Raw genomic sequence first — 23,388 nt, 5'->3', positions numbered from 1 at the left:
TAAATCTGGTGGGTCATGAGGTGAACAAAAGAGTTAATCAGAATTCATATATCTCAACTGCTTGAAATAATTTCATTAGAATTTACTCTAATGTCTGGACAATTTAAACTTTTTCGGGCCTAAAGTTTCAAATACAGTAGTCATACATTGATTTGTTTTAAGGCGTCACAAGTAATTGGGCGTTATGCAGCAACAGTCTCTTAAATTCATGTTATATTTTCTCTTCATTTAAAAAGGAGTTCAACTCCAGATGAACAAAACGTTCTTAACCATCCAAATCTGGTTTTACCAGCTGTGCTGAATGATGAATCCCACTTGATCATAAATTGGAGGTATGTTTATCATTAGCGAAAGGTAACACACCCTAAACACTATATTAGGGCATGCGTTGTGTTGTTTGCAAACACTCGGGGCACAAACCTAAGATTTGGAGGAATGAGAGAACCCCTTCAGCAGTAGTAGTAGTAGATTTCAGAGTAATCATGTGATTTTCTAGAGCGTCAGTACTGGTGTTACAGGAAAATCAACAAGCATCAAAGAGCAGCGTGTTCAGAAGCTGAACGCACACATCCAAGGGTTTTATTGTCTTTATGTGGGATCAATGGACCAATATTTTTTCTTTAATAATCCAATTATTTGAATTTCTCTAAAACATCTAATAATCACACATTTGATTGCATTTATCCTCAAATTCAGAACTTGTTTCCTTGCAATGGAGAATTTGTGGACTGTGAAAACAAGATGTTTATTCTTATCTTGTAAGAGTGCTCTCGACCGCGAGTAAAATGTTTAAACGCATTTTAGGTGAATCCTAGAAATCAATGGCTACAAACAAAATGAGAACAAACTGTGGATACAAACAAAAATAAGAGAAACATTGTATTATATTGCTTTCTGCATGAGGTTTAAACATTTAGACTTAAGAAAAACACATTAAATATTAGCAACAAAATGTACACATTGTGCAGAATGCTCCCCATCAGTGTTACATTATTATATTAATACTTTGGGGTGTTTGATCCATAACAGTGCACCCTATCTCATCAGCTAGTAATATGTTTTAATATGTACATATTAAAATATCTGAAAAGTAACTGTTACTATGGCTCTTACTTCAACTTAAGTACAATATTGAGTAGATGTACTTTAACTACTCATTGATCATCAGTTCATTCTAACCCTCACTGTCAGTGTTCCAACACGAAAGTGAGCTCTCCTGGTTTCTGAAGGTCAAACAGTGTTGCGAACCCGCAGGTATCGGGACCAAACAAGGACGAGATCCGCAAAGGGCCTTCTGCAGCGACAGAACAACGGACGCAATAAGTTTATTTCCCAAAGGGCCGACACATAATATAAAGACCCCCCCCCCACACACACACACACACACACACACACACACACACACACACACACACAAAACCCTGATAGGCTACTTTTCGTTTGCTGTGAACGCTAAACACCACTAAGCACACACACACTAATCCGCGCTCGGTCCTTAATCCCCTGCAGACGACGTTGCACCCGCTGCGGACCATGCCAAAAGTGGCTATCTCCGGTATAATCATCGCCGCGACCTCGCTCCGGTGCGCGTTTGCGCGAAGGTGCTGTAGTTGTAGCTGACCTCTCTCGCTCTCTCTCTCTCGCTCGCTCTCTCTCTCTCTCTCCCCTCCTACCCGGTGGGCTCTGTCATACCCCATGGTGTTTGTGCCATCTAGGGTTATCCGCCGTTCCATTGCAGTCTTTTCCTGCGCGCGGACTTCGCAGCCCTCCTCATGCTCGCTCTCAGACAAACCAATAACTCCTGAATTATTGAAAACAAACAGAAAAAAAAAAAACTTTTGGATGTACTTCTTTTTTTATTTTTTGTACGTTCGGCTTGGATGAGCGTTTAGGAGCCCAAGAGAAGCAAACAACTACAAGGACATATAACTATACAGCACCGCAGTGACAAAACTGGAGAAAAAAATCGCCTGTGCCATGTAGCACTCTCTAAAAAAGCAAAGCCGCCTGGAAATACATAGAGGAGCACACACATACACCACCAGCGAGCTAGTTATTTTTACTTGAAGGAGGGGGGAACTACAAATATGCTGTGAAGCTCTTCGTCGCGGCTTGGCTCCCGGCAAAAAAAACGCAGGTTTCCACCACAGCATCTGCTGGTGGGTAAAGGAAAACAATTCGTCAAGGAGAGAAGTGCGAGTGAAGATGCGATATGCAGGCTCGGTAGGCAGCTGGTTTTTGCATTTATTCTCCTGGAATTAGTGGGTGAATGGGAAGGGAGCGGCTGTAGCCTCGATCCGGGGGAAGCAGAATACACCGTGCAGAGCCGACCCTGCGGTGGCGCACAATGGATACTTGTCCGTCTCTGAAGGTAAGGAATAACCTTTTTTTAACAGTCTGATACGTGAAAGAGTTCCGGCTGCTCAGATATCACATTTCGCAGTTTGTTATGCTGCTTTTTCATCTTCTGCTTACAGTTCACCTCCAACTCGGTTGCCTCCGAATTCTAACGGACCCAATTTGGGTTTTAAATGCAATATATAGTTTCCTGTGGCTGACCGCTGACGTTTCACGCGCTCCGGATTCCCATTCCCCTTAATGGCAGGCGGAGTGTGTGTTTGTGTGCGCGTGTGTTAGGGTTGGCCCGCGCTCTTGGACAATTACAGGTATCCACAGAAAGTAACCTGAGCCGGTGGGAATCTGTTCAGCGCAGAGCTGTGTCCGACTGCTGTATACATACCATTTCTTTTTTATTTTTTTATGAATGTTGCATGCGAGAGGAAAAGTCGCAGCGTTGCACGGGGAAAAAAAGCTGGGAGCTTGGATAGGTGTGCCTGACGCATACTAATCCTGGGTGTGTATCAACGTGCGCCCTTTTTTTGGGGGGGGGGGGGCTGACAATGTGTGTGTTGTCTTGTGTGTGTGTGTGTGTGTGTGTGTGTGTGAGAGAGAGAGAGGCAGAGAGAGAATGCAGGAGAGGGAAGGGGTAGATTAGCCTACTCTTTCCAAAATGCTCCCTTGTGATTACAGTAGCTAAGACGTTTATTAAACTCCCTTTAAGTTGCACGAATGGACTGCTGTGCGCGTGCGAGAGCGTGAGAGATGATTATATCACAAGTCCCCCTATGTGCCTATTAAGCCAGCAGTCCCTTGACGTCTTGAGAAAATAATAGGTTGTGTGCACGTGCGCACGCACGTCTGGTTAAGGGATCGATGGCCGCCATGGGGCACCGCGGAGAAGCAGTGTAACGCCACCACCCACTGTAATCACCAGCCTCTTGGTGGATTACAAGTGGTGGCGTGGCACTTGCGGAATCACAAGATGAAAGAACGCTTGAAGGCTTTTTGCAGGACCGCGGACAGCGCAGAGAAGTAGGAGGGAACTCTCTGACTCCCACACTGGGGCATTTATCGACATTTGAATGGCTAGTGTTCTCGAAAAAAATAAAATCCCACTGTGAAGGGATTTGGTTGAAGAACACTGAGTGTGGAGGTTTGCTTCCAAGCGAAGCCCTTTAGTTCGCTGACAAGATTTGACTGTTTTTATTCATGAAAAAGAAGAGTGATCCTGACGCTAAATGACTCACTGACAACTGCACTCTCTATCCGGGCCTCGCTATTTATTGCCCCAGCCACTGTAATTTATGTCAGTGGAACTCACTGCCCAAGTGAACAGCGGAAGCCTGTGGATGGGCCAAAAATAGCCGATCTAAAAAGAAGAATAAAGAGCCTCTTCATTGTCTTTATTTACAGTACAGTTCGGTCCACAATTTCAACACTTCATTGCTTTTAAAGTTAGAATCATCCAGTTTATTTTACTCTAAATCATTTCCTAAAGCCGCTTTAAATGTTAAATTTTAAGTATTTCTCTATAACACTTAACTGCTGTAAAACAGTTTGGTCACTTGAGGCCAGCAGAAACACAGCATTGACATATTATCTTAAGTTGATATGGAAAACTTGTTAGCAAACAGTTGCTTATTTACACGTCCAGCAGTTAAAGAGCAACACAACCCTTCATTTGAAGTCGTGTTTGTGTCCACGTTATGAATGTAAGTCGCAACATCTACTCTCTTTCAGCTCTGTTTTTGGTCTCCACCAACTCCTGCGGAAAATGTTTGGTTTTTAAGTTGCTAGAGGCTCCACTATGTTCACCAACTGGTCTCTAGCTGTGTATGTCTGCTGTTTGGTGCTGAGCAGGTAGTGTACAGTGTCTGGTTGTTTTTAGAGCTTTAGAGCAGCTGAAAACGACACATTGAGAGTATTGAGAGTGAACCAAAAAGGTGAAGTTGTGGGTCCATAGTTTCCCCATTTCCATTTGGGACATTGTTATTGTTAAAACATTAAATATATGCAATACTAAACTGCAGTGAACCACTGTTGGGGTCCCGCTCTAAACTTAAAGTCAATGTTGAAGTTACGCAACGTTGTGTTACGTTACGTACATAGCCTACTTAAGGCAACAACACGTCTTGGTTAGGTTTCGGATCAGATTGTGATCTGCGTTAAAAATAATTGAGTAAGCTATGTTACGTACACGACGGAAGTTAATTAAGTTATGGAACGTTACCTATTCCTAGTAACCTAGCTAACATAACACAACATTAGGTAACATAAACGTCGGCTTAGAGTAAAGTTTTTTTTCCCTATGACATGTGCAAGACTTGGAGTTGGGAGTGAGAACGTGTTGGATGATCATGCTATTCTAGCGAGAACAACACAAGCAGGGACTGTTTTTTCTATCCGATTTGTATTCATCATTATTTTGGTCTTTAATTTGTCATCACTGTCAGTCACAGCAGAGCTATCAACAGTGCTCATATGACATGTTGATATCACCAGCAGTTATTGTCTGTCAACGCTTGACGCCAGAATGACGCCGCGGGGTTAATGCCTTCTGTCAAGACTGCTCGCTGAAATTGATAGGCCCGTCTTGACGGATGAGATTAACCTGCAATCGCAGGCAAACGCAATTTACGGGTGCGGCAGATGGATGCTGAGGATGCACTCAGAAGTAGGCCAGTTTTACCTTGGGGAGAAGCCTCAACACGCACAGAAGGCTCCCGGAGAACGTTAGAGCATTGTTGTTTTTGCAGGGGGAAAATTATGAGAGAGGTGTGGGAGGAATGGGGAATCAGAGGACTACTTCATTAAGCGCCACACGCGGTGAAATAGCTTAGCCGGATAGCAATTGAAATAAAAAAAAATGAAGTGGGAAATAACTTGGGATTTGGCCCTGAACCCTCTGCGGGCGTCTCCACGCCGCTCTCGTCTCCAAGTCAGCTGTGTGGAGAAAACAAGAGCTTGGTTCCTCTTCCAGAAAACTCTCCTTCATGGCACCGTTCATTCACCTTCACCAGCAAGAACGAGCCAACAGCGGGGAGGAGCCAGCAGGCACGCGGTCAGATCTGTTTTTAAAATAATGAACATACGGTGCAGCACTTCTTGGGGGATGGAGCGCAGCTGCAGGGCTGGTTTTTTTTCAAGCGCTCTTTCACCTCAAATAGAGGCGAACAGTCCCCTTACTGGATTTAATCGTCGCTCCGGTTGTTGCTGAGTCGGTCTCTTTTTGTTTGCCTTGGCGCCTGGTGACCACCGTACAACGTATGTGACAAATCAGCTGCTCGGGTGGAGCCCCAGCATTTGAAGGATGTTGAGGGTGGTTTTGTTAGATAATGTCCTTTTTTGTCATTTAGTTAGTGCAGAAAAAAACACAACCTCAACCTTTAAAAAAATCCTCTGCTCCCAGCGACATCAAAGTTACAGTTAGAGATATTATCTCACATTCACTTAGAAGAGGAGGGACTGGAGAGATGTCAGGGTCTTTTAGATAGCAGTTAAGAAAAGCTGTAAAGGATCATACTGTCTTTTTTGGCATGTGTTAGCCCACTAACTACAAGTAACCTTCCATTTTCTGAAGAATACAGTCCTTTTCTTTCCTACCTGTATTGCCAGCCATTGTTTTGATCTCACATCTTATCGATATACTATGAAACTCAGCCTGCAGACTGCCTAGCTTGAGGTAGGTGAAGCATTGCACTGAACATTTAGCAACGTTTTTTATAGTCAAAGTTGGGTTATTATTGCACGGTAATGCAGGTGAGAGAAAGAAGTGTTGACAAGTAATCCAGATGATGCATTCATGTGCTGGTGCTGGTTGCTTAAATAACACCAATGCACCCATGAGCTTTGTGTTCTGAAATTGCTTTAGTAATACAAACAGCACCTTATGTACAGATGATGTGAAAAAGGAATTGGTAGCGTTCAGCGTTTCAAAAAAGGCCGCTGTTCTTTGCCAACTGCCTTTTTGGTCTTATGAGTGGGACCTGGAGCTTCCCACCAGCTGAGCTGAGATGGAGTTTCCCTGCAGCCTTTTAACAACACTATTGGCTTTTACTGCATGTGTATTACAACAACAACAACAACAACAACACCACCACCCTTATCTATCTATCTATCTATCTATCTATCTATCTATCTATCTATCTATCTATCCATCTATCCATCTATCCATCCATCTATCCATCCATCCATCCATCTATCTGTTACTTAAGTCAAAAGTACAAATGTATTAGCATTCATACATACTTAAAGTAAAGTTTATGGAGCCTTTTCATTGTACTAGCAGTTTGGCTGCCACCTCTTAGACAATTAGTGGACTAATCACTTTTCAGATTTCTTTAGTTGGTTAGTTCTTTTTTATGCATTTTTCATGCTGAATTATTTCCAACACACATATAAGCACATCTGTGGTAAAAAACAACAACTGTATTTATAGAGGTGCTTTCTGTGATTCTTTGTGGAAACACTTTAATTGTTGAGACTTGGTAGAACATTACTATTATTAATGACTGAGAAGAATCATTAACAGTATTCGGTCAACATAGACAGACAGTCTCCTAATACATGCATTATTCATTGTTTAAAAGGTAAACCGAGATAGCTATTCACTTTAAAACAAGTGGCCCTCCATATTACTCACCACCCTTCAGGTAGTTCTCAGTCTGAAAAAGGTTAGTGGCCGCTGCTCTAAAGCAATGCATGACTTTACAGTCACGAGAATGGGGAACGTACACGGTCTCGGGTCCTTTGCCTTTTGGGGTAGCAGCTTAACTTGCTCACAAAGAGCCTTTTTTTGGCGCGTTAGTTCACCCGCCTGCACCGTGTCCTCGCGGCCACACTGCTGCTGTGATGTTGCTTCTCCCGGTTCGTCTCAGCGGGAAGTGCTCGACTCCAGGGTACATCAAAGTGAGCTTGCAGACTCTCAGGGCGGGGCCTTTGTGGAGCCTCGGCGAAGAACCTCCGGGGTTTCACACGGGCGACAGCCTCCCTGCCTTTTGTGAAACACGAGTCGGAAGCATTAAGATGTCACTCGTGACCATCCAACAAGGGCCACAGGGACACGGGGATGCGGATGGGAAATTTCAGAGCACTTGCAGTCGGCGAGACGACGTTTCGCGGCGCGACCATTATGGAGCCAGCGGGGACGACAGTGTGTCTGGGGCATGACTCAAACTCTTGTTACTATTACTATCACGACTAAGCACTTTAAATACATGAGGAACAATCATACCGTGAGTCAGATTACAAAGGCTAAATTCATCTAGTCCCCCCCCCCCCCTTCTCTGTGTTTCATATTCTCTCCTTTGTTTGGTTTCCGGACTCAATAGGCCTGTGAGCTCTGAGGGCCTTTTGTCACCCCTCCCTCCACCCCCACGTAAATTCTCTTTAGTGGTTATGGTTGTTGTTGTACTTTAGAATCCAGTGGTCCCCGTCATTTAATGGCGGGTTCATTCATCAGAGTCAGCAGTTCCAGCCCACTCAAGCTACCGTGTTTTCAACAAACTTGAACATTTTAAAAGCCTGTGCTTGTGCTGCTCACAGTTCAGCACAGCTGATGGAGCAATCATGTGATGTTCAGTGTCTCACACAGGACTAAAATATACTGGTATTTGGTTGGCGGTGCAACCAAGTACTTGTGAGTGATATAACAGATGCTCAGTGATCAAGATCGTGTTATTTACAAAGATAGTTCAAAAAGTGATTATTTTATTTATTTATTTATTTTTATGGTTCAGGGCCTTTGATGAGAAATGTAGAAAAGAAGAAAGAGATGACACTTGACTTCACTTTGCGCACGACCCTCTTCAGCAGGTCAGGTGGTGTGCGCATTGCTGATGACCTCAGCTGGTCATGCATGCCCCCCCCCCCAACTATAGATTATTTAAACTAAACCGATACTTTTTGTTACAATTTTAACCATACTGACACTGATCATCTCTTAAATGTGATTGCATGTGATCACATGACACATATACCGCCCATTAACAACAAATGTATTACAAAAGCAAATGTGAGCACAATTAAATAAAATAAAAAAGTGGACTATAATAGTCCAGTATTTTAAAGACACACTATGATTAAATAATAAGCCTCCCTATAACTGAAGAGGTTACTTGTGTTCATCTTGTAGCACCACACCATGCTATGTTTTTCTTTTCTCTCCTCTCACGTGGTTGATAGTGAAGTGTGCGACTGGGCGCCGCTGTGCGCTAGGTTGTGATGGCGTGTGTTTCCACAGTCAGCTGAATATGTCAGGGCTGTTTTGGCACTTGATGAAAGTGGTAAAAAAACAAAAAATGTTTAGAAGTGATGCAGCCACTCGCATTTGTATTTATACAATTTAACTATTGATACTTTTTAAAGGTTTTGCTTCCAAATGAGGAGCTTGTGAGTATCGCAGTTTTGATACCACAGCATCGATCCGCCCATCCCAACCCCCACCCGTCCTGTCCACATTCTACAGAGGAACCACAGAGAGACCCGCTGCATCACCGTCTGGTGCGGGAACTGCAGACAACTTGGACAGCGAATTGCTGCAGAGGATAGTGAAGTCAACCGGGTCCATCTTTGGGACCTCTCTCCCCTCCGTCAATGACATTTCTACAAAACACAAACAGGGCCTCAGGGATCATAACAGATTCTTCCACTATCTGTTTGTGGCTTGTTTTTTGTCTCGTTTTGCACCTCATGCGTAGTCTGAATGTTGCTTCAGCCCCACTGAATGTGGGGAGCAACACAATTCCGCACCTCTATGTCCGTGCTGTATGTCTCTTTTATCTCTGTTCAAACTGCCAGAGAGTGATGTCAAGATGTACTGACACACCCTGAAGTACCATAGAAGTCTATGAGAAAATGACTCTACTTCTCACTTGATTTATTACCTCAGTAAACATTGTAAACATGAGTTTATGGTCTCAATCTCGAGGTTCAATTCTTCTTCAATACAGCATGATGTTCATTTAGTAAATTATGGTCCATTTAGAGTCAAATAGACCATAAAGCAGAGTATGGTTTAGGGCGGGCTACCTTGTGATTGACAGGTCGTTACCACGGGCTTGTCCGGTCTGGGAGTTGTCTTTGTTGTTGTTTTTCGTCTTACAAATTGAACTCTTTCACAGTTTGTTTTCAGTTCCTGAACGTTAATTGTAACATTTCGGTCGCCTAAAAATGTCTTATTCAGCGTTCGGTTGTACTAAGCTCCACCCTCTAGTGTCACTCCTGGTTGCAAAAAAAGAAGAAAAGAAAAACTTCTGTTTAAATCAAGACAACTAAAAATAACTCTTGTATTCATCGACGTATGTGCCTTTGGGTTGCAATAAACTGGGAAGGCCAATAAAACGCTATGGCAGTGTGGGAAAAAAACAACTACTGTACATACTGCATCCATTTATGCACGCAAACACACATTGGCAGACCTACTCATCCACATTTACAGTTCTTTAAATGTCTTGCATTAATGGGACTCCGACAGTACGACAGTTGGTGGGTAATCGCATTTCTCCAAACATATTCTCAAAATGCTCCCACATAACCGCCCCTCGCTTTTTGTCCCACCATGTTGTTAAAAAATATTTTTTTTATCACTGAGAGCATGACAGCAGCTCCCAAGGTTAGCGAAAAGAAGAAAAAAAAAGGTTTAGCTGCAGAGATCTAAATGGAGGGCTCCTCGTGCCGCTGCGGAGCGATAACATTCAGGCTCTGCTGGGGATGTCGCTATTGTGAAGAAGCTGTAATTTAGAGAGGGGTTGGTAAAAGCTTATCTTCCTAAGCCCCAGAGCAAAATAAAGAAATAGTTGAGGAAGAAAAAAAAACACAAGACAGAAGCATTAAACCACTGTCGATGGCAAAAAAAAAAATCACTGTTTGGACGAAGATGCACCGCTTATTATTCATGGGATTGTTGGACTGAGAGTCACCCAAACTGGGTCCAAAAGGTCAATTGCCCCACCACGTAGTTTTCATTCTACCACGGTGGTCGTCGCAGCGGGAAATGAAAAAGGAAAACAATAAATGAGATACTCTGCTTGAAATGCTATGACAAAGCTTTTGGGATCACCGGATGCTGAAAAACCATCACCTTGTTGGAAAAAGCGACATAATTTCCTTCTGCCATGGGTTTGATTCGATCTTTTTTCAAATCCACCGGAAACCCCATTTGACATCGCGCCACACCTGTGTCATCCCAGGTACGTCTTTCTGTGGATCTTTTGACCGTAACTCTCCAGAGATGTTAACATATTCTGGTACCAGAATCGCCAGTGCGGTCAACAAGTACAAATATCACATGGGCACAACTTTAAGTGCTCATTATATTTGGCTCTCAGGATTGCAGTTTCGGAGTTCTCCATGCTCTGTTATAAATTTCAGTCATTAAGGAAGAAAATGTCCCCAGTTTTTCTTTAAAAGTTGAAGTTCCCTCTCAGCAGCGTCTTTGATAAATTGATAGCGGGTCTTTTAATCTCGCTGTGCTCCTTTGGGGTCCTCCCCAATGATTGCTCTGTTGATGGGTTCTTTGCAAAGAGCCGTCCTTGTCTCACAGCAGTGAGTTTACGTCTCTTAGTCAGCGCGAGGCTTCGTGTGCACACAGTGTTCCCTCGGTGCTGCTTTTTGAACGCCAACCTTCTCTTTTCGCTTGTTTATTAAGCATTCAGTTGAGAGAAATTGCAAAGGATTAGACTGTGAAGTGCTGTTTTTTTGCCGTGTAACCCTCTGTAGCTGTTAAAGCACACACACACAAATTGATGCAGTTTATTTTTCGATTGAAGATTGGAGGTTAAGTTGAGTTTAGTTGCACTTATGCCTTTGTTGTTGGAGCTGTTTTTAACATTCAGAGCATTAATATAGCAGCAAACAACTATCTGCTATGTAAAGATATAGTGGAGTGACATCTACCTATGAAGTCGCTCTCATTCTGTGTATGTTGTCTAAATTCAGTGTCCACACTGAATATGGTCGATTTTAAGGGTGCTTTTAATTAACGCTGTTATCCAACAATGCAACGCACCAAGGAGACGGAGCTGCTCACAGATGAAAAAAATAAAGCAAGATATTTGAGGGTGGTGGTAAAGAAAAAAAAAACATTAAACCTTACAATATACAATGACTTTGGTGTCTTTTTGTGAAGTTTAATTGGCATAACATTCAAAAGTTGCTGTTTGATGGTCATCGGATGTCACACGTTTTGTATGATTTCCTGTCAGTACAAAGCAGATGAAGTTATTACGAGGACCTTTAATTTTGTGTTGATTTTGGCGGTTCCTGTTTCCGAGCAATAGCTTCAGAAAACCCCTCATTTCAGGGTCTGAACAGTCTGCCCCTTTCGGTCCTGGTTTTGGTTCTCCGGTGCCTCCCTCCAGCGGGCCGAGCAATATGGCCTGGGCCTCCAGCAGTGTGTTGTCGATGTTGGCATCAGTGTTAAATTGAGACTGTTTCATAGCCAGTTAAAAGTTCCTCACAGTTACTTTAAGCATATTGATGTTTTTGTCTAAAACAGCATACTATTATGATTAGAATGTAGTGTATATTGTATATTTTAATAGTTTCTCGTATAAAGTCTTAAAATTGTAGATTTCCAGGTCTGTTTCTGACACAAAGCAATAAATTATGATTGGATGAGGCCATTTATGATGTGAAATACAGTAGAATTTAGACTGAAATAGTGTTTGCTCAAGCTGTCATTTACTGCTTCAACAAAGTGCTATTGTATGTGTTTAATTATTTGTTTCTATTGTCAATAATTAAGTGAAGAACACCATCTGCCTTTGGCTGCAAACAATACAATTTCCTGGAGAAGCTCGCTCTGCCTCCGTTGAGTGGCGGTGCCATGCCTCTCTGTGATTGGCTCAGCTGTTTCAGAGCGGTGAGACCAGCTGTGCGATTGGCTGACAGTGTATTCATTAATCAACACACCATCTAGATCTATATCCTACCTCACAAAGCCATTTTGCACTTAGAGCTGCGGCACATATATGAACCAAAAAAAGCAGGGGCCCATTTTACAAAAGCAATTTGCAAGCACTATTTACCCCGCTAATGGTGCCAGTGTCCCATTTCACAAATGACTGCCACTGCCACAAATTGCAGATACATTTGAGAGTCTAGTGCTCATGCATGGGTCACAAGTATGGTGTTTCTATTGATTGGTTAAAATGTGTGCGAGAGGAAATGATCATATGCAGCAGATTTTGTGAGACAGGCATCAAAACTACCACCAAACACTGGTTGCTGCACCTTTAAATTGAGGCCCATAGTCTTGCTTTACATTTGTTGTGGGCAGCTGTGACAGTTTGGTTCGTTTGCATCAAATGCAGAACAGTGAGTAAAAGAATAACAGCTTGTTTGGGGGGGAGATAAATGTTACCATTTTCTTCTTTTGAAATGACAATTGCATACTGGTTTCTCACCGATAGCCTATAGGAAATACAATAGCTTATTTTCTTGGGAACAGGGATGTCACAAGAACCATGTTGATGCCAAATTCTGAAAACGTGACTACAGAACATCATGTACCGGCAAACGGGGCCCAAGAATAACGTCGTCCCGGGAGCAATTGAAAATGTACCTGATAATGCTACAATGTGAACAACAAATCTGTGTTGAAATCGGCTGGAGAGCTAGTTAGCTGTTAGCTGTTAGCAGCAGGTGAGCTGCGCAGTCCTGCATGGCTAAAGATCAGAGCTAACAGCAAACCTGAACAGAGGTTGCATCGAGTTACATTACGATGCGTTCAAGCTCTTTTCACTAAAAATGAGTATTGGGCTACAGTAAATATTGACGTTATCATGATGTGTTGAAGTGTAATCTAGTAAAATTTAGTTTTTGGCAGGAAACTAATAATGAATTAGCAAAAAACAGTATGAAAACGGTTATAAAGGAGTGTATGTGGAAGTATATTTATTGTTTTGTTTTTACCGTCGTATCAAATTGGGTAGTGGTATTGGTATCAACTACTAACTTTCTGTGTATACATGAATCAGATGGTCACAATTAAAAGCAAACAGTCCTTGCTGTGCTGAGCTTTAGGTTTGTGGATTATGTGAATCATGTTTTTGCCTTGGTGAATTATGTTCCATTTTGTCATGTATCTGCACAATTATAATACAGAGATGTGTCGAAAGTAGTCTATGATTATACAGATCCCAGTCAGATATTATTCTTTATTGTTCCTATAGCGTGAACACAGTCAGTTAGTTGGCATCCTTCCCTTGAACTGTAACTAAGATGTGTTGCACTGCATGGTCCGTGTTCCACATGATTACATAAAGTGGTGTAATGGTGTTGTAATTAGTTATAATATGCCGCTGGCAAGCACATCCTTGGATGCAGGGAAAACTGCCAAAAATAGAAGAAAAAGAAAAAAATTAGACAAGAGCTAAAAGATGTAGCGCCATGTGCCTGTGATGATCACTTTGTGCAACTGCAAGTTCCGCCCTTGAAACATCAGGGTTTTTAACGGAGAGTGTAAAGCAACAAAATCTAACCCATAGTGAACACCATTGAGGTGCAGAACGTGTGTTAGAGAGTGCCCCGCTGTATCCCATGCTAATCCAATCTGATGAGTTGTGATCTGTTTCAGCCAGTATGCACAGTGTGCAGGGATTGTTATTGTGAATTGAGACGTTGAGTTTTTGCTCCCAATAGACAATATGTGCCAGAAAAAAAACCAACAAAAAACTCCCAAACAATATCTTAGTATTTTCTTTTTGCTGGTGAAGCGAACAAAGAAAAAAAGAAAAGAAGCCACACAGCCTCAGGCGTTGAGCCCGTATAATCCCACAGCAGGCTCTCCTTTAGATGTCAACAGTGGCAACAAAGCCTCAATTTGTTGCTTGGATGAAGTGGGTGCTGAAGGGAAGCAAGGAGATGCAGACACGGCCTCTCACACTCACACTCATGGGGAAAGATAATGTGAACAAATTGTTCTGATAAATAGTCACCTTATGAATATTTAATAATGGTTCTTATTTAAGAGTGGTCAGAGTTCTCACCAGTATTTAAAGCACAGACTGGAAGCTGGTGCCACATAGAGTCAATATCTGCTCTCTAAGATCCTTGCGCATCTCTCAACAAAATATTTTTAGTTTTTTTGCTGCTGATGCTTAGGAACCCAGTTTCATTAGAATCTCATCACTTCTGCATTGGGCTAAAGTTCCTTGTGGGGCTAAAACTGAGACCAAGACCCGGGCTGTACCTGTGAATTTACAACCCATCATCACGCAGAGCAACTGATGTAGTATAAGGAGTAAGAAAGTCTGCATAGGGAAGGTGAAGACTGGAGGGAGGACGGGTCAAACAAAGACAGGACTTTCACCCAGGAGACCGCTGTGCGTGTCACATGTGAAACCAAGCCAACGTTGCGTTTTACCTTCATTTTGTTACATAACTACCATACTTACAGTTACTTACAGTTACATAATAAGCAAAGTTATTTTACTTAACATACTCATTTCAACCCAAACCAAACTAAAACCTAACCGAGTACTTTTGTTGCATCAGTAAACCTAAAAAACAAATAAGAAATTTATTTTGAAAAGACACTTTGCATCTAATGACGTAATGAGCTTTTTTGTTTTTGTGATTGGTGTTCCCACTTTTAAATGGAAAAATATGTGGCCAAAATGTTAGTTTAAAACATTTAACAAAATAAAAAGAACTAACATTATCAATAGAATGTGAAGACATTACATTGTTGACGTTGTGCCAAAGACGTCTATGTACGGTGTTGCAGAGATACCTCCTGAAATGAGCATGCTAACCAGTTAGCCCCGACCCATTCTGTCTCGTAACACCACTTGTACCTCCAGAGGCGATAGTGAGTCACTGTAGCATCCAGTATGTCCTCAGTCCAACGTGAGAGGACAGAGAAGTAATTTCAGTTATTTAGCAGATAGTTAACAAATAAGGAGAGAGCTGCTTTGGAAAAATCTTGAAATCTTGGAACGATTGTACCGTCTGCTGTTACACACACCTGTGCAATAAGGCAATTGCATGTATACGTATTGAGCATCCATCATGCTGCTCATTTTAATAACTGTGTCATAACACTTCCCATGATCATTTGGTATGATGTTTTAAAGCGCCTTGAGCACAGTAAAATATCGAGCTGTAACCCCGTGAACATAGCAGATAATCAGTGAACAATGCCCTGCCTGACCTGAGCTGAGCTCCTCTTTGTCCGCATGATTCAGCCTCACTGAAAGGCAAATTATCCCAGAAACTGTTGCTCGATTCTTCAGCTCGAGTAAATTGCTTCCCCTTCCCTCTAGTAACAATAGCCGTCTCATTGACAGAGACTCGGCTTACCGGCCCAAAAAAACTAAATTTCACCCTCAATGTTCCTCTTGTGTCCATCATGCAGCTCTTTTTTTAGAGGAACAATTTTTGTTGTTGCTCTTTTTCTGCACGGCGCTGCATGATGCGTGGCCCTGTGGAGTCCACTGCTCCTTCACAAACAGGGCACCCACTGATCCTAGTCAAGTGCCAATTCTGGGCCTGTGTCTTTGATTCACCTCTGAGGCTGAGGAGCCTCCATGCATCAGGCATCACAGTGTGCACAAAGCTGTGTAAGAGGCAGGGGCCACTGATAGGAGGAGAAGACAAACAGAGATGCCGGGTGATCGGTTAAAGTTTGTCTCCAGTGATGCCGGCAGAGTTTCTTTTACACTTTCAAATAGACGCTACAGGACAATAGGAGTTTGACTGAGCAAGGTGATAGTAGCGACACCTGATTATAGAAGTATGTGGAACTAAAGGGAACTTCAATGAATTTACTTCAAGTAATTCTTTTACGATCATGTTATTGTCATAGTTTGTACCACTAATAGTGTCATCAGGGATATTATCACAATGTCTAGAACATTTCAAAATAATAATAATAATGATAATATAATAATAATTGTCAATACCGGTTATAGCAACACCCGTAGAGCACGCTAATACTGAATAAATCTGAAACACTGTGTTTTACTGCTTTCTTTGTTTGAAAAACTTTGACGTTTGAGAGACGTGCTCTGTGATGTCACCGTGTACTGACACACCCACAGCAAATGTAAAACCATGAGGCTGCAAAAATAACACTTCCAGCTGCTGTTACGAGAGGGTTCATGATTTTGTCCATTGGAGCTGTGGAGTTTGAAAGGTGTAGGTGTTCAAAAGGGACGGGGGTGGGGCGCATCTAACAAAACCTAAAAATTGGTTGCATTATGAGAAATGGAATATCCAGCATTTTTGGAGATTGAGCCACATTTCTGTCAAAGTTTTGGTTATTCCAATGAAGACATTTCTGTCTCTGATGTTTTTTTGTGTGCTGTTTTGAAGTGGGCAGGGCTCTGTTGTTTTTTTGCATGCACTGAGCAATTTATGTGTAGGAATCTGATGACAGGTGCTGGCTTTGGTTGCTTATGTTGCTGCAAAGGATGCACCGATACTGATAGTGGCTATCAGTCCCATACTGACTCAAATAGCTGGATTAGGTATGTCTGGAAAAGTATTTGAGTGTAAAACTCTAAATATATAATTAGTATATAATAAAAAAAAAATCTCCAACTTTTTTCTTTTTCCAGACCGACAATCATTGAGTGAAATTGGTTATTCTTGTCTGGTTGGCAGATGATTGATGTAGTCAGTTTCTGTACTAGAGACACTTTCAACTAGTTTTCTCTCATTAGGAATGTATCTCCTCCGTTGATAGCAAAAGCATGCAACGTTTTGATTGTTTGAAATGATTAAACACAATTAAAGTTCATGTGTTTAGTAGCGGATTCGCCGCTGCAGAAAAAATAATGGCATTCGTCACTCTCGTGAAATGTTTCAGCAGGGTGATAAAGTCATGAGAAGAGCCTTTTTTCTGACAGAGCAGTGTTTTTTTCTGACGCCACTAAAGATGTTGCAAATGTTACTCGAAGCGGCGGACGGACTCAAGACAGCCTCATGGATGACAGTGACGGGCTTGAAGATTGCTAGCAATAGAGCTGTGGACGTCTTCATCCTCCGCGTCTCTCTTGGGCCGCTGACAGGATTACAAAGAGAGAACTGGGACGGACTAATAAACATCACAGGGTGCCATGTCCGCCCTAGACCGGACCGCCAGAACACACGCCGTCTTTGTGCCCGGGCTTGAATTGATAGCTGTGGTAGTTTAGGTTCTGACGAGGCTGTTGTCTATCTATCTGAATGGCGCCCTTCTCTCGCTGACTCTCCCCCAGCGGCTGCTCTGACACCCTTTAACGTGCTTAGTACCCCTGGAATTTATCAATGGCTACAATGACCTTTTAGATTGGGATGCATGTGTTTATTCAGTAGTAGAATACATTTTTTTGTTGGGGGATGAAAACAATCTGAAAGGCAATGTAAAGGTTACAGTTATTAGCAAAAACTATATTAGCTACAGATCAGACTCTTAAGGTTCCATTTTTCAGCCTTTGAAGAGGCGAGACACACTTAAAGCATTACATGAATATCAACCACTAGAGTGCTAAATGTGACTTTGTTATCATATTGGCCTTTATTGCTTTACTTAACCGTGAACGCCATAGAATCAGCTGACAGATGTTACATCACCGGGCCAGTTGTGTCTCAATTAGTCTGAAGTGCTTGTGTAAACATCGTCTCTAGGTGATCATTTAAAGATAGGAGAAACAGGCCCGGCGTGCATCTTTATAATGTCTGTGATAATGGCTTGTGATAATAGCTGTTTGTTAAAAAACAAATACATATATATATATATATATATATATATATATATATATATATATATAAATAAAAGAAGTGGCTCTTCTCACATTCAAGTGAACAAGTCCAGCGGTAGCAGGTGAAACAAAGCTGCAGATCTCCCGCCGCATCAAATGAGAAGTCAGATTATGATTAGAAGTCAAATGAGTTTTCACAAGGGCAGAATGAGCTCAATTACCTGCAATAATGGAACTTACTGGTGACGGTGCAAATGGATAGGAGATGGATTAAAATTGGCCTTTGGCAGGTGCATGGCAAATTGTCTCTTTCAAGGGTATAGAGCACCCAAAACAGGGATCACTTTGTCCAATTTGGGTGAATGAGTACAGGCAAAAAAAAAAAACATTTAGGAAAGTGAGTATGCAAGAAGTGTGTTTGTGTGTGAGATAAATGCATATATGTGGGTGGGTGTTCTTTAGTGTATGTATCACTGTGTGTGGCCATATGTGCACATTTGGCACGAGCTATTTAAGTATGCGTAGGTGAGTAGTAGAGGTCCTCTCTACGAGAATAGCTTCAACCTTTTTTTTGGCCACTTGGGGGCAGCAGAGACAGGATATATCACTTTTTATTGTTTTAAGTTTCTTCCTGGACCTTAAAAGCTCTGAATCGAGCTTCTGGGACTCGGAATTGTCCAGCAGCTGAAGTCAAGATGTCAACTGCGTAATTATTATTTAAATTACAATAATAAATGTAGGGAAAACATTTTATTAGATATATTTCTCAAATCATTCACACAAATGACAATAATGAACAAAGAAAGTTGTTGCTGCATTTTATAGTGACAGGCATTACTAGAATGATTACACAAAGTAATATACATTGAAACAATTTTGTTTAATATATTTTATTCCATCCACATAGCAACATATCGTCATGTGTGTCTAGTTTTGCCGTCCTGGTATTGCGTCAGACTGGCCGTCCAGAAAGTGTCCGTCTACCGACTATCTGATTGTGATATGAATGCAGCGATACTATGTAAAGCACAGGTGTTAGTAATAAGAATTACGAAGGCACCATTAGTTAATGTTAGCCAGCAGCATGCCAGGACCCTGAAACCAAAGCGGATATATTCAATTTTGCATCATAGGTTTTGCATTTCTGGTGGTGTTTCTCCAATGTCCAAATGTCTTCAGAGAAAAAGGCCTATTCAGTGGACTAGTTAACTCTGCTTGTTGGGTCATGCGTTTGATGGAAACCCACCAAACTAAGGATCAAACTACTGCAATTCTGACTTTAACTCCTCTGCATTATCTCAGTAAGACCCAGAATGATCCAGGGAGATGAGAGACGGCCAATGGCCATTGAAACAAGTCAGACGATGCAGGACTTTATTTTCACAGAGCTGTTGCTAGGCTGTTGTCAGGAGGCCCCCCCCCCCCCCCCCCCCGGAGCTCACTTTATACCTTACTCAATACTATTCCCTGCCTTTCATATTGGAAAATAGTGAAAACGGCACTTTAAAAGACATAGCTGCAAACTTGCCAGACGTGGGAAATTAATCTCTGTGACCATTCATTTTAAACTGAAATGAACACGTTGAATGAATGTGTGCAACTTTTTTGTCACCAACATTTCTTATTCATGAAGATGTATAATTAGCTGTAGTGACTTACAGTTTACTGTTACACTAATTCCATGCTATTTGTAACTGACTGAGAAGAACAGAGAAGTAAAAAAAAAGTATGACTTTGTTGTATGGGTTTAATTACTTAGTGATATTGCAATAGAAACAGACACTGTCTGCACTGGAAAGGGTTATTTTTATTTATTCATTAATTTTGGCTTGTATTATAACTTTATGTCAGCCGTTGATAAATCTCCTCTAGCTTTAAAAATAGCTGATTCCACTTGTAATTTGCACATTGGTGACTGAAAACATCAGTCCATGAATATATTCAAGTTTAAATTATATTACATATCCAATCCGTTTTTCTTTTGGTTATTAATGATTGAACAAACTGAGCGCTATATTTTGAAGTATTAGCTGGAGGATGTTGCAGTGTTTTTAAGTGTGAAGTCCGATAACAATTAATAATTCTGAGGTGGGTTTTGCAATTTTAAAAACAGAAAAGTGAGATTTTGAAACTCACCTCCACCCTAATAATTTCCTTGCAGTCCCTTAGTACTATTTACTCAAATTAAAGCTAAATTATAAAGTGCCATGGTGCCTATATTCTCCGATCCCAATGTGTAATTTCCTAAATAGGTATGTCTGGTGAGAGGAAGGTGCACATTCCACTCGCACACCAGCTCAGCATTTTTATGAGTCGTGAACTTGAGAACTTGCTTGTTTACTTGCGCTAAGTAGCTCTGCTCACACAGGTTTTCTCTAGGCGGACTTGAATTCCCTGACCTGCTTGTCCCTTTAAAAAGAAGGATTGCGGTTCCCCTTTAAAATGTTTTTCAATGTTGGGTTCCAAAGAAGGGGATGTTTGCTTGTTTCTCTACCTCACTAACAATGTTTGTTTGGCTTATGTCTCTGGAGAGAGTCCATTTGGTTGATATTTTTTGTCAAAGTGTATTTGACTACCAATTGCCTCCTAATGAGGGGAGATTAATGTCACCTGGGCTAAAGCCCCACTAATCCCAGAGATCCTCCCTGATTGGCCTCAGAACGCAGGTGACAGGGTATGTAAGGTCTAGGAAGACAACAAACTGGTTGGTCTCCGTTTATTAACTCTACAGAACAATGGAGGAAGGCCAAAGTTTTGTGTACTGAAAGTGTTTTTCTCATTGATTTTCAGTATATAACCTTAAATGATAAACCCTAATGAACTACTGTATGTTTTTTCCTTGTTTTTTGCTAGTCTGTATGAATTTAGTTTTTCTGGAAAATCAACGCCTGCATGCTTAAACTACCAACCATCCTCAAGTACATCATTAAGAAAGTAAAAGTGCTTCACTGGTATAATAGGCTACCATTAACTTCTTAATTTAAAGGGCACATATCATGCACATGTCCAGGTTCTTGTATTTAGGATTTCTGCTAAAACAGGTTTTTAAGCTTTAGTGTTGAAAAATATTTTTTTTTCCTCACACTGTCTGCTTGAATATAACTATATTCACCCTCTGTCTGAAACGCTTCGTTTTAGCGCCTGTCTTTTTAAGACCCCCTCCCAAAAAAAGCCTTGTCTGCTCAGCTTCTTCGCGGCGTAGCTGCTGCTGTGAATTCACTGTGTGCGTGTCAACGACACACACAGTTTAGCGGCATTTCTACCGATGACCCTGTAGTTGTGACATCGCAACCATACCGAAGTCCAGACAATTTATTTAAAGGCAAGGTTTCTAAATATGGACTGTGTTCATTTCTTGGTGGATTAAGCGTTAACATAGTGTATATACTGTATAGTAACTTGACCTGTTTGTAATCCTAAAAGACATGGAAATATCACTTTCTACATCATGGGACCTTTATTGTAGATTGGCCATTGCTACAGTCACCAAAGCCCAACTGACTATACTTTCAAACTGCAGTCAAAGTTATATATGTCATGGAAATGTGTCCAAAAGCGGTTTGCATTCAAAGCAATCTCCAGCACTTTTGATTAACAGTTAAAGTAAACAGCCCTGCTTACCACACTCGTTAAATGTCAGCCAGCCAACTTCTGAGACTGCTGCAGTGTGAGTGTTGTGCAGAGCAGCATGCCCACTCAGAAGGGAGAACATTGATTTTTTTTCTTCTTGGATAACGAGGCTTGACCGACTTGGGTGCTTGCCTGAGTTCGATTGCTTCCCTTCTCTGCTGGTTGTCCATACAAATCTCAGACGAAGATATTTAGAGTTTTGACTTTGACTTTTGTTCAACGCAGCTGTGGATGTCTTTAGAGAGAGATGTTGAAGTCTTCATACAGGTTGAGAAGTAAAGCGTCTGATGTCCAATCAGTGGGACTGGAAGAGAGAAAAATTGGGAGGGATTTCAGCCACAATCAGCAGAAGCTTTGATTGATTAAATGCAGCCCTTTTGCACCCGAATTGAGTTTTCGGAAGTTTTTGACAGTACCACATTTAGAAAGGCAGCGGCAGCTGGGAATACTTCATTACAACGTCTCAAGAGAGGAATTTACAATGCTGTGTGACACGCAGCCATACTGTAGCTGGAGGGTACAGTATTTCATCGCTTGGATTTTCCTCCCTGAAATTAAATCCAGGAAATGAAAAATGGGGCCCGTTTTGTCAGATTTTGTTGACAAAATAGAGTTCATCATGTATAGAAGGGAGTGTTCCAAAGTTGGAGAATATTACCCTGATGATGTTGTAGGTGACTATCGGCAACTTAAAATTAGTCACCGAGAGGCTAAGTAGTGGAGACAAACCTGCGGACGCGCTGGCAGTAAATGATTCACGGAGTTTTGTGGGTTTATTTCTGGACAACAAACAAACTTTGGTGCTGAATAACATACATTCATAAGTGTTCTAACTCTCTTTCTCCTTGGTGTACAAAAGTGATCAACAGCGTCAAACAATGATAGTAGTAGTGTAAATAGCGTAAATAGCGGTCAGCAAAAAAATAAGACTCCCTCTCTCACACCCACTCCTTCCATTCATCTAACTAAACTACAGAACAGCATATATTCCCATTGCTTTCCCCAAAACCACGTGACTCAATTACCGGAAGTGAGGAAAAAAAGGTGTAGAAAATGGCACAGGCCATACCTGGCTCCTACATATGTTATCTGGCTTACAGATCGCCTGTGTTATAAACTGGGATGCGGAGTGTTAAATATGAGGGTGATTATCAGGCAAGGCGGTTCCGATTAATGATTTAATTAGTCTGCATTATGGGAAATGTAGGATCCAGGATTTTGGGGATGTGACTCATAGATTGCTTGTTGCTTCGGTTTTGGTCATTCAGAGGTCCTATACTATTTTTAGCCAATTCATAGCCAATCAAATGCAACAAATGCGATCTTCATCACAGCAAAACGGAAAATTTGGTTGATAAGATCAAAATCAAATATCTTATCAAAGAGTGAAGTGAATGGATTCATAGTTGTGGGTCTTAGGCAGGAGAGAACTGACATTTCTGTCTCTTTAGAGCCTATCAGAGTTTTTGAAGGAAAGCAAAAGGAAAAAACAACACGTTAATAATTAGGCATACAGAGCTCTACCTTTTTCTTCACACTTGTTGTCTTTTCAGTGTTTAGAACTGGAGCACTGATCTTTCATCCAGGAGACTGTAGTTCGTGATTTATTTGTCCATAACTTGTGTACTTCAGTAACGGCTCTACTGTAGTTATTTTACCCCAAACGGTGATCTTTTCCTAAACCTAACTAAGTATTTGACAATCTTTTCCTAAGCCTATGTAGGTTGTT

The 23,388-nt window shown here is 41.5% G+C and overlaps 1 protein-coding gene across 2 annotated transcripts in view; it reads left to right on the top strand.

The window, feature by feature from the left end:
- The first annotated feature begins 1,760 nt into the window (after positions 1-1,760).
- The window catches only part of LOC137877916 (leucine-rich repeat and fibronectin type-III domain-containing protein 2), a 133,257-nt gene continuing 111,629 nt past the window's right edge, over positions 1,761-23,388 (top strand). For both annotated transcript variants that reach the window (XM_068718101.1, XM_068718100.1), the window contains exon 1: positions 1,761-2,371. The gene's annotated coding sequence lies outside the window, so the exon portion shown is untranslated. The remainder of the gene's footprint in view (positions 2,372-23,388) is intronic.

Source organism: Cebidichthys violaceus, unplaced genomic scaffold (genome assembly GCF_023349555.1).
Source record: "Cebidichthys violaceus isolate CVI_PGR_0920_01 unplaced genomic scaffold, fCebVio1.0.p SCAF_22, whole genome shotgun sequence".
NCBI classification, from domain to species: domain Eukaryota; kingdom Metazoa; phylum Chordata; class Actinopteri; order Perciformes; family Stichaeidae; genus Cebidichthys; species Cebidichthys violaceus.
Note: the sequence above shows the minus strand (reverse complement) of the source record. Positions and strands in the feature narration are given on the sequence as shown.